Raw genomic sequence first — 16366 nt, 5'->3', positions numbered from 1 at the left:
AAACTTTTAAGAGCATTGCTACTTTATCAGATCTTTCTCTATTGCTAGAAAATCAAATAACAACAGGGTCAAAGAGGGTTTTCACTTCTGTATTTGGTGCAATAAATTCGCCCTTTCTACATCTGCTGATTCATGGTGTGGGATCCATGTCGTAACTGCTGAAATAATTCAGAAGCTTCAGTTGATACAGAATATGCCTGTCAGGCTCTTGGGCCCCTTCCGCACACGCAAAATAATGCGTTTCAAACCGCTTTCACAACTGTTTGCAAGTGGATTTTGCTATTCAAGACAGCTTCAAGGAGCAATTGAAAGCAGCTTGAAAGTGCATTATTCTGCATGTGCGGAATGAGCCTTTGGTGAGAGTCTCCAAAGTGGGAGCATATCAATTTCATTCTGGAATGGATTGATCACAACGACGCAGTCAAACCGAATTTAAGGTGTGCTGGCAATGACTATGAAAGACCTTGGTACCGCTAACTTGAGAGATGCATTTCCTGGATAATGAATGGTCTCGCCTTCTGAGAGTTTCCCGGGTTGGAGCCCCTACCACAGTCTCTGCCTATTTGCCACTGGGCGCTGCCGCTATAACAGCCCTATTCTTTGGGATTTTGTTGTAAGAAATGAGAAGGGCCTTTTCTTTGGCCCAGATAGCCCTTCGATGGGTGTTTGGCTGGATGGTGGATTATGTCACTGTGGGATTTGGGGAACGACGGCTGACATTTACATTTTTGTGAAGCTTCTGATTCTGCAGTATCTTGCTGATTGCTTTGGATGGCATTGGGAGCTGCTTGAGTTACTGTTTACAGTGAGGAAGGCTGTTTACCAGGAGAAACAAAAACGTTTTAATAAAGACATCCTCTGAATCCCCTTGTTTGTTTGTTTGTTTTTGCTTCTCCTCCTCTTAGCTTTTTTAATGTCCAAATAAACCAGCTAGCGAATTACCAGTTTATTCTTGTAAATGTTTATGATCCCAGTATAGGCTCCTTAGCAGCAGTGGCATAGTGGTTAAGAGCAGGTGCATTCTAATCTGGAAGAGAGGTGGAGCCGATTCCCGCCTGCCTTGAGCTGTGGAGGCTATCTGGGGAATTTGTGGCTGTCTGTGCACTCCCACTGGTCAGCCGAGTGACCTTGGCCAGTCACAGTTCTTCGAGCCTTCTCAGCCTCCACCAACCTTTACAGGGTGTTTTTATGAGGGGAAAGAGGATTGTGTTCCCCTTTGAGTTCCTACAGGAGAGAAAGGGGGATATAAATCAAAAACTACCTCCTCCTCCTCCCTCCTTCTGCTTCTCTTCTCCTCCCTCCTCCTCCTCCTTCCTCCTCCTCCTCCCTCCTCCTCCCTCCCTCCTCCTCCTCCTCCTCCTCCCCTCTCTTCTTCTCCTTCTCCCTCCTCCTCTTTTGCAGATGATGGCAACAGTGATTGGTCTCTATTCCGACAACGATGAAACCGCATACAGACGGAGGTTGAACAGCCTCTGCGGGTGCCACTGGAACAATCTAGAACTGAACACACTTAAAATCAGAGAAATGGTGGTAGATTTCAGGAGAACCTCCCATCCTACCTCCTCTCACAATACCAGACAACCCAGCACCAATAGTAGAGACCTTTAAATTTCTCTCAGGGCTCCATCATATCTCATGACCTTAAAAATGGTCACCTATCATCAAAATGTCATCAAAAAAAGCACAACAAAGCACGTTCTTTCTGGGCGCCTAACTCAGGAAGCTCAAACTCGCCCAAGGAGCTGTTTACGCTACAGTTCCACAGAGGAATCATTGAGTCTGTCATCTGCACTTATAACTGTGTATTTGGTTCTGCAACCCAACAAGATCGACACAGACTTCAGAGAATAATCAGAACTGCAGAAAAACAATTGTTGCTAACCTGCCTTCCATTGAGGGACCTGTATACTGCACTTGGTCAAAAGGGCTGTGAAAATATTTACTGACCCCTCAAGATCCTGGACATAAACTGTTTCCTTAAGTAATTCCTCTAAACGCCGCTACAGAGCACTGCACACCAAGACAACTAGATATAAGAACAGTTTCTTTTTCCTAATGCCATCACCTGGTTAAACAAATAATTCCCCATGTTAAACTATTTTATTATATACTTATTATATAATTACTGCAAATTACTTTTTTTTCATCATTCCTATTGCCCATCTCCTCCCACTTATGACTGTAAGGGACTATAGCTCTGTGCTGACATGACATTTTATTTATTTTATGATTTTACATTTTATGTTTTCACTACTACTTCTCGATTGTTTCCTGATTGCTTAATTAGACCTATATGACACCATTAAGGCTAAAATTTTATGATTCTTACAAATGTATTTTTCATGTACACTGAGAGCATATGCAACTGAGACAATTCCTTTGTGTGTCCAAATCCTAATAATAAAGACTGGCTCCCATTCTATTCTATTCCTATTCCTATTCATTCTCCTCCTCCCTCCCTCCTCCTCCTCCTCTCTTTCTTCTCTTCTTCTTCTTCTTCTTCTTCTTCTTCTTCTTCTTCTTCTTCTTCTTCTTCTTCTTCTTCTTCTTCTTTCTTTCTTCTTCTTCTTTCTTCTTTCTTCTTCTTCTTCTTTCTTCTTCTTCTTCTTCTTCATTGCAACAATTTCCCAACACATTTATTATTGAAGGGAAAAACATCAATGGTTTTTTCCCTTCAAGTCACTTCCAAAATATTTGCTGTAGCTTGTACAATCATATCATTGTAGATGACTTGTGGGCTTGATTGTCGTATGCTATATAGTAATACTAACCTGTAGGTGGGGCCTGGAAATCTTCCAGAATTACAGCTGATCTCCAAGAAGAAAGCCCTGCTGGTCTGCAGTAGAACAGCTCAGCTGCCAAATTTCCTCCATAGAGGATAATGGAGATCTAATAGTCTTCATCAAAGGGTTCGCAAGCAGGGACCTTTGCAAACACAATCACAGCTCCGAACACCGTTGTCCAAACGAAGTTCAAAAATGTATTGGCAAAAACTCCCGAGGTTAAATCATCAGCTCCCCATATATTATATCAAATCTTTTAAAAGATAGCAAATACAAAGTCGGCGTTCCAAGCCTCAGAGGTTTAAGGAGCAAGAAAGAAAACAACCGACCCTGAGGCCCCTTCCGCACATGCAGAATAATGCACTTCCAGTCCACTTTCACAGTTGTTTACAAGTGGATTTTGCCTTTCCGCACAGTAAAATCCAGCTGCAAAGTGCATTGAGGGTGGATTGAAGGTGCTTTATTCTGCATGTGCAGAAGGGGCCTCAGCTAAACACAGCCTCTTCCCCCTCTTACTTTCCGGCTCTTTTAAAAAAGTCAATTACTCCACTCACGGATGGGCTGCCCCTCCCATCACTAAAGCCTGTGATAATCATTTTGAGGTGTCACTAGGAAATGAGCAAGGAGACAGTTCATCGGGTAAAGTCAACCCTCATACAGGTGGGCGGGCAGTGGAAACTGACTAAGGTCAGCTCCACCCCCTGGCTTGCCCCCGGAATGCCCTGGCCATGCTGGCACGGCTTTGCACTGGTGGGCTTAAGTGACAGACGATGACTTCTGGGTTGGTCACCCCAGAGCTGGGCCCACTCTGGCAAATCGACCCTCTGCCAGCACATTTGCTCTTATGCTAGTGGGTGGGCACCCACCATCACAGTGGATATGCTGGGTCCAGATGGGTCTCTGCCTCCCCCACTCTGATTGGGCTGCCCAGCTTTATACCTAAAATCTTGTTGGTCTTGGCAGCATTGGATCAATCTAACTTTCCTCGTTCAGTTGAACTCCAAACTAATTTCTACCGTATATACCGGTGCATAAGTCGCACTCCAAATATATAAGTTGAGTGCACCCACTTTGCCTCAAACTGGGAAAATTCTATTGACTCAAGTATAAGTTTAGGGAGGGCTTTTTCAGCACAAAAAAATGTTCTGAAAAAGTTGACTTATATTCGAGTATATACGGTAGGTCAGTTCCCTTGGGGGAAAAGGCTGCTTTGAAGGGTAAACTCTGCCATTATACCCTGCTGAGGTTGTTACTTTCCTCAAAACCTGCCCTCCTCAAGCTGTGCCCACAAATCTCAAGGAATTTCCCAACCAGAACTTGGCAACCTTAAATTGGTATCGTGGTCACATGGCAGAATGAGACTATTATTTACCTTGGACTAGTATTTGTTTAAAAGCAAGTCGTCTGTTTCAAGTGGCCACTATGTGATCACTTACAGGCAAGAGGCCCCAGCTGGAGACCGACCACCTTCATTCAAATGGACAGAATATTTCAAAGTGCCCATGAAACAAAACATAGCTGAACAAGGTAAACTAAAAACCTCTTTGGTTTCCTGCAGCGCCATCTTGTGGGAGGCTTGCACAGTATTTGTGTACCTGTGCCTCACATAAAAACTGAATCAGAATAAAGAAAATACCTGAGTTGAAATTCGTGCAAGATGTCCTGAAACATTTTTATTTTCTCTGCCTTCTGGAAAGCACTCAGTTACTAAAAGCTCTTGGGTCTGCTAAAAACGAGTTGTCTCCCACCCTTGTGAAACTGGGTTGAATCCAGCCCTAAGAAACTGGTTGACCCACAAGTTGAAGACACAAGACCAGGGGTCCCCAAACTTTTTAAACAGGGGCCAGTTCACTGTCCCTCAGACTGTTGGAGGGCCGGACTAAAAAAAACTATGAACAAATTCCTATGCACAAATGATTGTAAAATGTTTGATTTTCACTCTTCAGCCTTTCGTCATGGTCTATTTAGAACAGTGACCAAAGTATGCCGGGCACAGGTGGGCTCCAAATATTGTTGGGGAGGCTGTGGGAATAATTCTTCCTGTGAAAAAAAAAAAAGCAGAACTTTCCTAATGAAGCATTCCATCTAACCCAGGATCAGGTATCTTCCTGTCTTTTCCCTCCCTAGCAGCCAGTGAGCTTATTCGGCCAGCCTCGGCTGATGCCAATGGGAGTGAGGCGGAACAGAAAGCCTGAGAGCAACACATGGAGTAGCTGAGAGGGAAGGGCGGAGCAGCCGTTGCCACATGTAAGGTTTCCAACTCTGGGTCAGAAAATTCATGGAGATTTGGGGGTGCCATCATGTAACTGCCATCAACAGCCAAGCAATGGTTCCTCCTCTCCCTCGAGCCCCCACTGCACATGAATGGAGCCATCGCCACCATGCCTGGCGGGCCGGATAAATGCCTTCAGGGGGCCACATTTGGCCCCCGGGCCGTAGTTTGGGGACCCCTGCACAAGACATTGACGTTTATGAATCTTTCCCATGTCCCGTCCCTCCCCTTTACTCTTTCTTAAACCTGGAAAAATGTATTCCTGGGGTCATGGAACCTGTATGTACTAACATGCAGGTCAGAAGACTTGTATGTACTAACATGCAGGTCATTAGCCATGCAGGTCAGAAGACAGACGTTCAGAAGAGAACAAAATTGTCATTTCTGCGCAGACCAGTTGTTGGAAGAACAACAGAGTACTCCATTTCCGGCCCCCACATGGTAAACACAACCATCATGTCTGTTAGTAAATGTGTGTCTGGCTCAGAGACATGGGTATAGATTTTTTATGGGGTAGGTTTGGTGACTGAGGGTTTTCTGGCTGTCCCATTCCATGCATTGTTTCAAGCAAGCCGGACATGTAATGGGAGGAGTTTGAACCCGGGAACCCCCCTCTTACCTACGTCCCACTCTCACTGCAAATAAACTTTCCCTGGGGTTAAAAAGGACTGGTTGGGTTGTATGTGTGAGAAAAATCCATGTTCCTTACATTCATGGGTCTCCAGATCTAACCCTCTTTATGATGAAAGAGATGTCCCCCAGGGAAAACCCTCACAAATTTATAGATTAAACCTGGCCAGACCTAAAAGCTGTATTCTATACAGTTTGTTTCCCATTCCTCCACGTGAAGCCTGCAGGGTGACCTTGGGCTAGTCCCATTTCTCTCAGGACTCTCTCAGGTCCATCTATCTCACAAGGTGTCTGTTGCGGGGGAAGCCGAATGTAAGCTGCTTTGAGGATCCTTTAACAGGGAGAAAAGCAGGGTATAGTGGCCCAGGCCGTTTCCGCGACAGAGGCGAAGGCCAGGGTCACGCGATTTTTTGTGCCTAATTGACGATGCTGGGACCGGCCCGCGATGTTCGTCCTGAAAGAGCTGACGTACGGGCGGGCGATGCTGGCGCCTGCCGCCTGGTAGAGCACTTTGCCTTAGTGACGCCGCCGGAAGTTCCGGGGACAATCGCCCGCGCCGCCGCTCCAGCGCAGGGTAGGTCCCCAGGCTTAATGCCGGAGGCCCGCTGGGGACAAGGTGGCGCCGGGAGGGAGTGAGGCGTTTGAAGCCGCTGCCGCTTGCTCCGCAGCGGCTCAAGGCGGCGCTTTCCCCAACAAGCGCCCAGTATCGGGGAAACGCCGCTTCACGCTTTATCGGCGCTCAGGTGTAATGGCAGGCCTGAGACGGGCGCTTTTGCCGGCCTCCAGGTCAGCCATTAAATGCCCGGTATGAACGCTCCAACCTTCTTTTTTCTATAACTTGAAGGTAATAACAAGTTTGTGACATCTAAAAACATCAATAATACACTCGATTTTTAAATTTTGAAATTAACACAAGCATTAGTCTGACCTAGCTCATGAGAATAAAGCATAGTTTCCGCAGGGACTGATACTTTCTATGCTCGCCAGTATGCCGAAGGAGTTGTTGTTATAAGGGCCTGCACGTAAATGAGATAGAAACATGTCACTAAAATTATAAAATGTGAGAAAGTGTTAGTTCCAGATGGTTTCCCCCATTGATTGCAACAAAGAACTTGGCAAACTGAATGTTTTCCCACTCACTCTGTCTATTCAGATGCCCTGGAGATGAATAAACTGCCTCCAACTCTGTATGATGCATTCATTTTTGTAATCCTGAAGCATAATATGCAGTGAGTTAGTTATGGGTAGATATCTCATTAATTTAGATTCCGAAATCTTACTAGCAGACATTTCAAAGAAGCTTCAAAATCTTACTACCCTGTTTCCCCGAAAATAAGACTTATCCCGAAAATAAGCCCTAGCATGATTTTTTGGGATTTTTGAAGGATGCTTGAAATATAAGCCCTATTCCAAAAATAAGCCCTAGTTACAGATTTCCCGATGCAGCTGATCTGGTCGTGTGTGTGTGTGTGTAGGCAAGGCAAGATAAGGCCAAGAAAATCATGGGGAAGTAACATTATCCCCTGAAAATAAGCCCTAATGCATCTTTTGGAGCAAAAATTAATGTAAGACCCTGTCTTATTTTTGCGGAAAACACAATAACGGGCATAACTGAGAAGATTCCAAAAAGTTATTTTTGGGGAAACGTGGTAGCAGGCATAACTGAGAAGGTTCCAAAAAGTTATTTGTGACATGGGCCGCAGTGATAGCAGACAGTATATGCCCACTGACTGCTCTAACGGTTTTAATGCAGTTCAAATTAGACCCAGTTTCAGCCACTGCTATAGATGTGGAAAAAATATTTGACAAAGTCCAATGACATATTTTTTCCAAGCCAGTCTTGCAGCCTGTGGACTCCTCAAACACTTCTTATAGTGGTGGAAAGTCCAGCATGCCTCTCCCTTATGTAAGAAGAAGAAGAGTTTGGATTTATACCCCCCTCTCTCTCCTGTAAGGAGACTCAAAAGGGCTTACAATCTCCTTTCCCTTCCCCCCACAACAAATACCTCGTGAGGTGGGTGGGGCTGAGAGACCTCTGAAGAACTGTGACTAGCCCAAGGTCACCCAGCTGGCATGTGTTGATGCACAAGCTAATCTGATTCACCAGATAAGCCTCCACAGCTCAAGTGGTAGAGCGGGGAATCAAACCTGGTTCTCCAGATTAGAGTGCACCTGCTCTTAACCACTACACCATGTTGGCTTTCTCATAATAAATGACTGCATACTGTTACAGTGGGCAGTGAGGGACAGTGATGCCCGAAAGTTTGCCAACAGACCTGGAAGGAAATGCCCTGCCCCTTTAGAAATGACTTTTTTTGGGGGGCGGGGGGCATAAAGTCACAGCTAACTTATGGTGACCCTGTGGGACTTTCAAGGCAAGAGACATCCAGGGGTGACTTGCCATTGCTTACATCCGTGACATGTCCCTGGTATTTCTTGAAGGTCTCCAATCCAAATACTTGCCGGGGTTGAGACTGACAGTGTATGACTGGCCCAAGATCACCCGGCAAGTTTCCATGGCAAAAATGGGGATTCAAAACTGGGTTTCCCAGATCCTAGTCCAGTGATGGCTAACCTTTTTGGGACCTAAGTGCCCAAATTGCAACCCAAACCCCACTTATTTATTGCAAAGTGCCAACCTGGCAATTTAACCTGAATGTTGAGGTTTTAGTTTAGAAAAAAAACGGTTGGCTCCCTCTTCCTCCTCCCCACCTGCTCGAGTGGGGGATAGCCTGGTCTAGCCTCCAGCAAGTCCTGCATGCACCACTCTGTGCCTCTCTAGCATCTCTGCCTCCTCTGCACCACCACCACCACCACCCCAGGCAGCAGCCACCTGGAGCACAGGCACCAGGCCCGCCAGCCGAGTCCTCCCTGCTCACCGCGGTGCGCGCACGTTGTGCTCAGTGGCCTAGGCCAGCCTACGTGTGTGTGGGGTGTGTGTGTGATTTTCCGCCCCCCACATGACAAACTCTGTGTGCGCGTGCCCACAGAGAGGGGTCCGAGTGCCACCTCTGGCACCCGTGCCATAGGTTCGCCATCACTGTCCTAGTCTGACACTTCAATCACTATGCCATACTGGCTTTCTTAAAGGTTTAATAGGATGTTATTTTCCAGGTGAGGTTTTTTACTTCTGTGTCTTAAAAAGGTTTGGTTGCCCATTTCTATACATTAGGCCTATATTCGGGGGCCAGCTGGCAAAAAAATGCCTTTCTTTTCCTCACTCTTCAACTTTGTGCTTTCTTTAAGGAAGGAAAAACAAATGAAGGGAATAAAGGGTGTTGAAAACATATGTGTTGAAAATAAACTCTCATTTCATACATACACATATGCCTATTATTTCAACTGTATCCCACTCTTTCTGCAGTGAGCGCTACAAGGATACACATATCCTCCCCTCTATTTTATATTATGCTGGATAATGTCTCAAAATTAGAAAGCCAGCAGGGTGTCAATGGCCTGTGTTTCGAACCAGGATCTTGATCCAAATTTGAATCCCCAGCTCTTCCATGGAAGCTTGCTGAATGACCTTGGGGCACTTTCTCTGTCAGTCTCATCCAGGGGTGGCCAACAATTGGCCATGCTGCCAGGGCCAGGAATTGTAGTCCATGAACATCTGCAGCGCCACAGGCTGGCCACACCCCTGGCCCTAGTCTATCCCACAGGGTTGTTATGAAGTTAAAATGAAGGTGTAGGGAACATTGGTAGGACGTTTGGGGTCTCCTATTGGGAGAAAGGCAGAGTGTAAATACCCAAACATATAATAGTAAATGCAACATCCTTATTTTATTTATGTCTCAATCTTTCTTTTTTATGCAACATACTTAAAGAATGCCAAAGAAATTTTCAATTGCAAGGGGCTTGTTGTCTCTCCTATTCATTCATGGAAAGGGGACTGACTTCTGATAACACAGCCTGGATGGAGATTGGGAAAGGCAGCAGTTAATTGTGCTTTGAGCAGCAGTGGCATAGTGACTAAGAGCAGTGGTTAAGAGCAGGCGCATTCTAATCTGGAGGAACCGGGTTTGATTCCCCGCTCTGCCGCCTGAGCTGTGGAGGCTTATCTGGGGAATTCAGATTAGCCTGTGCACTCCCACACACGCCAGCTGGGTGACCTTGGGCCAGTCACAGCTTCTCGGAGCTCTCTCAGCCCCACCCCACCTCACAGGGTGTTTGTTGTGGTGGGGCGGGGCAAGGGCAAGGAGATTGCCAGCCCCTTTGAGTCTCCTGCAGGAGAGAAAGGGGGGATATAAATCCAAACTCTTCTTCTTCTTACTGTATTCCTCTCCATCTTATGCTGCAGAATAGCTAAGTTCTTGATATAGTCTAAGATGGAGTCCAAAGTGGAAGGCGGTGCAGTAGCAGAGCTACAGCGGGGACACATGGGTGGGCACGTTGCACTGCGCAAACGCTTCGCCCCCCCCTAAAAAATCGCCCCCTCCCCCTTCCCCCCTGGTAGCACTCCATCCCCTCTCACCCCCCTTACTTACCTAAGTTCTGTGCCAAAAGCTGCCTGAAAAGGGCCTCTGGTGGGAACCCAGGAGACCTTACGAGCACCAAGGCTTTTTTCAGCTCGAACTGAACAGGCCTGATTTTTTCAGCCTAAGGTAAGTGGGGAGTGGGGGAGGAGGAAAATACAGAACTGGGCCCAGGGCTAGTTTACCAGCCAAGCCTGTGCAGTAGCTAAGTGAGGCACACCGTCAGAAAAGGCCTCATTCTTGGCTCACTGCTTCTTCTAGGACGGCCTCTGGATGGAGTTTAACACACTAAAGTTGGGGGTTATATTAGGACAGTGGTGGCTAACCTTTTGGCACTCCAGATGTTACTGACTACACTTGGCCACACCATGCTGGCAGGGGCTGATGGGAATTGTAGTCCATAACATCTTGAGTGCCAAAGTGTCGCCATCACGATATATTAGTTCATCCCCGCCCAGAACTTGTTTCTACTTTGGAGTTAAAAGGGCAATCCTAAGCAAAGTTCTCTCTTTGGAGGCAAGTCCCACTCTTATTTAATGGGATTTACTCCTAAGGATGTGTTCTTAAGATCACACTGATGACTAGGGCTGCTAAGGCCCCAGTCATCAGTGGAGATGGTTGGCAATTCCCTCTTTTGCCCACTGCTGCTCTTGGAGCAGTGGAAGGAGGGGAGAAAAAAGCATGTTGGATGATGTCATTACAGCACTTTGGGGGATGTGACTTTGGGTAGCTTACAGAGTTCCGAAGGGAAATGCAAACCGGGGAACCTCAAATTCCCAGAGATGACTTCTAGTAAAAGGAAAACAAGGAAGTAAATATTATAACACCACTTTAGTGATCAATATTATTAACCAAGTATTACATTCATTCAAAACATCAATACTTATCGTGATGATCTGTAATTTCATCCTGCTCCATCCATTCATAAATCCGAAGAAACTTCATGAATGACCTGCAAAACTGGGAATTGTTGAATGAAACAAGCCAGTATTTAAAGTGGTATGGAGGGATGGAATTCCCACACCGTGAGCTGCTCTGGTGGATGAAATCACAGTTTATATCCAAATAGACACTCCGCTATAGAGTTGCCCATGATTCCTAGTATTACCTTTATGTCACTTCCTGGTTTTCCCTGGAAGTGACATAATGATGTCATATCAGATTTCCTCCCTCCCCCAATATTCTTGCCCCCAAACCTCCTTTTGGTTGCTGGGCTTGGCAACCCCATTATGATTAATTCTCATTTACATAGTGATTTGGACCAGGTCACAGACCACCTCATCGGCCAAAGATTTCAAGTCTCTTTATCCCAGCCTTTAAAACCAACCTGGTGTGCAGATGATATGGGGGATAATCCTCGCCTCCCCTGTTCCTTCTGTTAATTTTAGTTTTTTATTGTGTATTTGAGTTTTTAGGAAACCTAAACAACAAAAGCTTCATATGAGGATTTCTGATATCATTCTGTTAATGCTGAAGCACAAGAGAAGACTATTTTTTCGCTGGTCATTTGGCTCTCCTGTCCGCGTCCCCCCCTTGGACATGCATAGTTGTTGGGTAGTGACAATTCAGAGCCACAGATTGTACAGAGGAGGAAGGAGGAGGGTGGTTTTTTCTTCCGAAAGTAATTAATTCATTCCCCTGCTTGTGTAGCTTCACTACCTCCAATTGCACAGGTTCAGTTGGTGGTGAAATGTAAATTGGTGCAGGGAAGAATGGGTGGATAATGATTGATTCACCAATTGCATATATGTTCTTGTCACCATATGTAGCCATATGTCTGTACTTCAGCTGCTTGCAGGCTATCCCACGCCTGACATCTGTCCGTTGTGTTCATTGCAGCTTAAAGTAATTGGTTTGCAGGCATGGCTATTATTGCTCAGAGATAGGAAGGCAAGATATCAAGCGTTGTAATAGGTAGTTTTGGGGAATTTCTCTAGGACTGAAGGGAGGAAAGTTGTGAATAATGATTGACTTTGATTCACTATAGAAGGTTTTGTAAGTGAGGTATACCGGGTGGTATATAAAGGTAAAGGTAGCCCTCTAAATTAGCACTGGGTCATTACTGACCCAAAGCGATGATGTCTCGTCCTGACAATGTTTACTAGAGGGGACTGTGTTTATGGGGTGATTTGCCATTTGCCTTCCCTAGTCTTCTACACTTTACCCCCAGCAGAGCTGCGTGAGTATTTTACCAACTTTGGAAGGCTGGAAGGCTGAGTGAACCTTGGACTGGCTATTTGAAACTGACTCCAGCTGGGATCAAACTCAGATTGTGAGCAGAGCTTTTTGACTGCAGTTTATCACTCTAAGCCACCAGAGTGTGTGTGTGTGGTTATAAAAGGTATAATAAAAGCAAACCAGTGAATGACAGAGACATCCCTGAATGCAGGAAACACTAGCTCTTCAAAGCTTTATTTCCTAAAGCATCAAAAAAAGCAAGACCTAAATTGTTTTGACACCAATGATCGTAAGTGTGCAACCCCATTTTAAAACGAACTGACAATTAAGAACAAATCATCTTTATGTCTTGCTCTTTTGAGCTGTGGAACCAGAGGGTGAAGAGGATAGTTTGGAAGATAATAGTTAGCAGACTTCATTTATGCTCAGGATTTGGCAGGTCTCCACATTTGAGACTCTTGCTTCATTCTGCTTCTGTTCTGCCTTTTTTTTCCCACTGTGGAATTGAAGGTGGCTTAAATTTGGATTCCCTTATTTAGGGGCAGAGCAGGTTCAGACCTGGTTAGTTCATGCAAGATAAAGCTGCAATTGTATCCCTCAGCCATATCCTAGGACTCAGCCTCCTTGTTTGGCCTCCTTTCTCCAGTAACCCACGGTGCAATGTGCTGTAGAGAATTGTGGCACTTCCTGGGGCTGTGTGGAAGATTATAAGGGATTCCACCATGAGATGATCATGAAGGTATTGTAAGTTTCCCTTAACATCAGTGAGCTTGTTGGGTATTTTCTAGAGGAGGGATGGTTAGAAGTTCTTTCTTGGGAATGACCAGTCACTTGCCAAGCAATTAAAAGTGGCCCACTGCTCCTCAGCCAGAGCTGCTGTAAATTTCATTGTGCGTGCACAATGACAATAAAATGCTTATGCTTATGCTTATGTTGTATCTACTTTCTTAACCTTCTCTTTGGCCCCTTCTACACTTGCAGAATAATGTACTTTCAATCTACTTTCAATGCACTTTGCAGCTGGATTTTACTGTGCGGAATAGCAAAATCCACTTGCAAACAATTGTGAAAGGGGATTGAAAGTGCATTATTTTGCATGTGCTGAAGGGGCTTTTTGAGGCTCTGATAAACCCACTAAAGGCTGTCCCAAAGGGAAGAAAGATATCTTCCCACAGGAGGATCGCAGCTTTGAATTCCTCCCCGTGCCTGAATATTTCCATCGTGGTATTCTTAAAGAATGGGCTTCTCCTACCTCATCCAAAAATCTATCCTCTTCCTTTAAAAAGCTGTACCTGGTACCAAATTACATTACCAGAAAGCTTCAGGTCCCCAGTGTGATACTGCCCCTGTCTCTGCATTACAATCAGGGGGGTTGGTGTCCAAGGATGGTGTAGGCACCATCAAAGACCAGCTAGACAAGTGCTCTGAGGCCATCCTCAAGAAAGCCCATGATAACCTTGCAGCCTTAACTAAGCTTCTCCTTTCATCGGCCACTATGGCCAGAGCTTCTATTGTCTGGCTGTCATCAATTCTGGAGATGGCGATCTCCCCAGGACTTCCACTACCAACACCACCGGACATGTTGACACAAGGTCCATCCGAACCCGCAGTGGTTCAAACTGACCCTGTGGCGCTTGAAAGGAACTTCCTAAGACATAAAAGGTTATTCCTGAGCAGAGTCACCAACACACTTCCACTAGCTTCCACTGACATCCACCTCCACTAATAACAACATCATCTATAATTAGATGGCCGTGGAAAGCCATTCGCGGAGATGGTGCAGAAAGGAGAGTCGGTCACTCCTCTTTCTCCTAAATTCCTACCGCAAATACTACTTTTTCTACAAGAAGGATTCAATCAGGGTCTACGTAGTTCTACCCTTAAACGTCAGATTGTGACCCTCAACACAGTTCTACCAGCTATTCAAGGGTTCCCTATCTCCAGGCACCCCCGATGTTGTTAGGACTCCATACATGGGTTAAAACAGATCCAGCCACCGGTGATTCATCGACTTCCCCACCTGGCGCCTTGCACTTAGTACTGTCGGCTCTCACCAAACCTCCATTTGAGCCTGTCCAGACGATCCACGCTAAGTGGCTACGCACAGACATTGTTTTCTATTAGCTATTACATCAGCTAGGAGAGTTTCCGAAATCCATGCTCTATCAATAGAGTCTCTAGGCTTTGCATCTTTCATAAAGATCGCGTGGTCCTCAGGCCCGACCCTACCTTTGTGCCAAAAGTCAATTCAAAATTTCATCTATGTCAGCAGATTATAATACCACCTTTCTGTGCGGCGCCTTCGCATCCTACAGAGAGGCAATGGCACAACTTGGATGTCCGAAGAGCACTAAAAGCATTCATTATCAGAATGTGAATCTATTCGTACATCACATAGCCTCTTTATCATTGTGTCTCTCCCCAACCTGGGGGGCCACATGACCAAAGCAGCCATCAGCAGAACCATCAAGGCCTGCATCATCAAAGCCTATAGAGCATCTAATCATCCGCTGCCTCAGGGTATCACAGCTCACTCTACACGTGGTGCAGCAGCCAATGCAGCATTTAGGAAACAAGTACAATTGATAGACATTTGTAGGGCTGCCACTTGGTCTTCAGTTTCCACCTTTGTCAGACACTACAAACTACATTCCTTAGCAGCCTCCGAAGCCACCTTTGGCAGACGAGTGTTGGAACACATTGTCGGGGAATGATCTGGAAGTTCCCATCAAGATGTCCTTCCGCCTCCAGTAGAACGATCCATTGGTTACTTACCATGAAGGGGCCTTCTACTGGACGTCGGAAGGACATCTTGGCCCTCCCTGGATCAGCATTAGTTCCCGACGGTGTTTTTCAGTACGTATCATTACCTTAGTCAGTTCTTCATGCAGAGTCGTTTGTTTATGGTTGTCAAGTTTGACCTGTTATAAGTTTTTGTCCTGTTATTCTGTTGCTTCCTGTTACAAGTTAGGGCAATATCGCTCTCACTGCTCTTGACAGTCGTCTACTGGGAAAATGGGCGACCAAGCAGTTCACAGGAAATGATGAAATTCTACATCCTGCCTCCCTGAGAACGGGTTGGAAACCACCCATCAAGATGTCCTTCCGACGTCCAGTAGAAGGCCCCTTCATACCGTAAGTAAATCTCAAATGACTGCTATCCAAAATGAGCATCTTTGCAGCAGCCAGAAAGAGTATCTCAGTTGGAATGGTAGCGTGTTCTGTGAGCCCCTCTGCCAAATGTCCTTGGATAGCAGAGAGTTGCTAACAATACACGGCCACCAGAACGCAGCAGGAATTCAAGACGCTATCATTACAATTCAACTTCACAGAAGCTGTCCTACTTTTATTCAGTCTACAGAAATGTTGCTCTCTCAGACAAAGTGCTTCGGGCCAGGCAGTGCGTAAGACAAGTGTCTCACAATGCAAAGCACAGTGCTGCCTTATATATAGTTCACTAACCAACTGGCAGTTCCTTTCCAATTAAGCCCCAGAAAAAAGCTGTGTCATGTGGCACCGGGTCATTTAGATTTTGCTGATCAGACAGTGCTCTGACAAAAAGAGCACAAACAAGAATATCCTAGACTAATATTAATGTCTCAAATCGACTGGAAAAACTTAGCTAAGACATATACATACATTGGGCAAACAATAAATCCAACACTGAGGGGTTTACACTAAGGCCCTTTCCGCAGACGTGGGTTATATGGCGCCCTGGGGACGGGCAAAACACTGTCCCCAGGGAGCCGTTCAGACAGGCGGTGCTGCTAAAACGTGAGCAGCTTCTACCTGGCTCCCCTCCACCAATTTCAGGGCGGTGTCAGGCGGCTTCCAAAAACCTCCCTCCTGGAGGGAGCTTTTTGGAAAACAGTGCGTTTCCCGCCGGCGCTGTGGCGAACGGCACCGCCGGGAACATGTTGCTTTCCCTGTCCCTCTTACTCACCTCTTCGCTCCCCAGACGCTTTACTGGACTGTTGAGAGTCTTTCGCTGTCCTCCCACCCCTGGAGGTCGGAGGGCAGCGCGGTGG

This window comes from Sphaerodactylus townsendi, linkage group LG03 (assembly GCF_021028975.2).
Source record: "Sphaerodactylus townsendi isolate TG3544 linkage group LG03, MPM_Stown_v2.3, whole genome shotgun sequence".
NCBI lineage: Eukaryota > Metazoa > Chordata > Lepidosauria > Squamata > Sphaerodactylidae > Sphaerodactylus > Sphaerodactylus townsendi.
The sequence above is the reverse complement of the archived record's forward strand: the minus strand, read 5'-3'. Positions refer to the sequence as shown.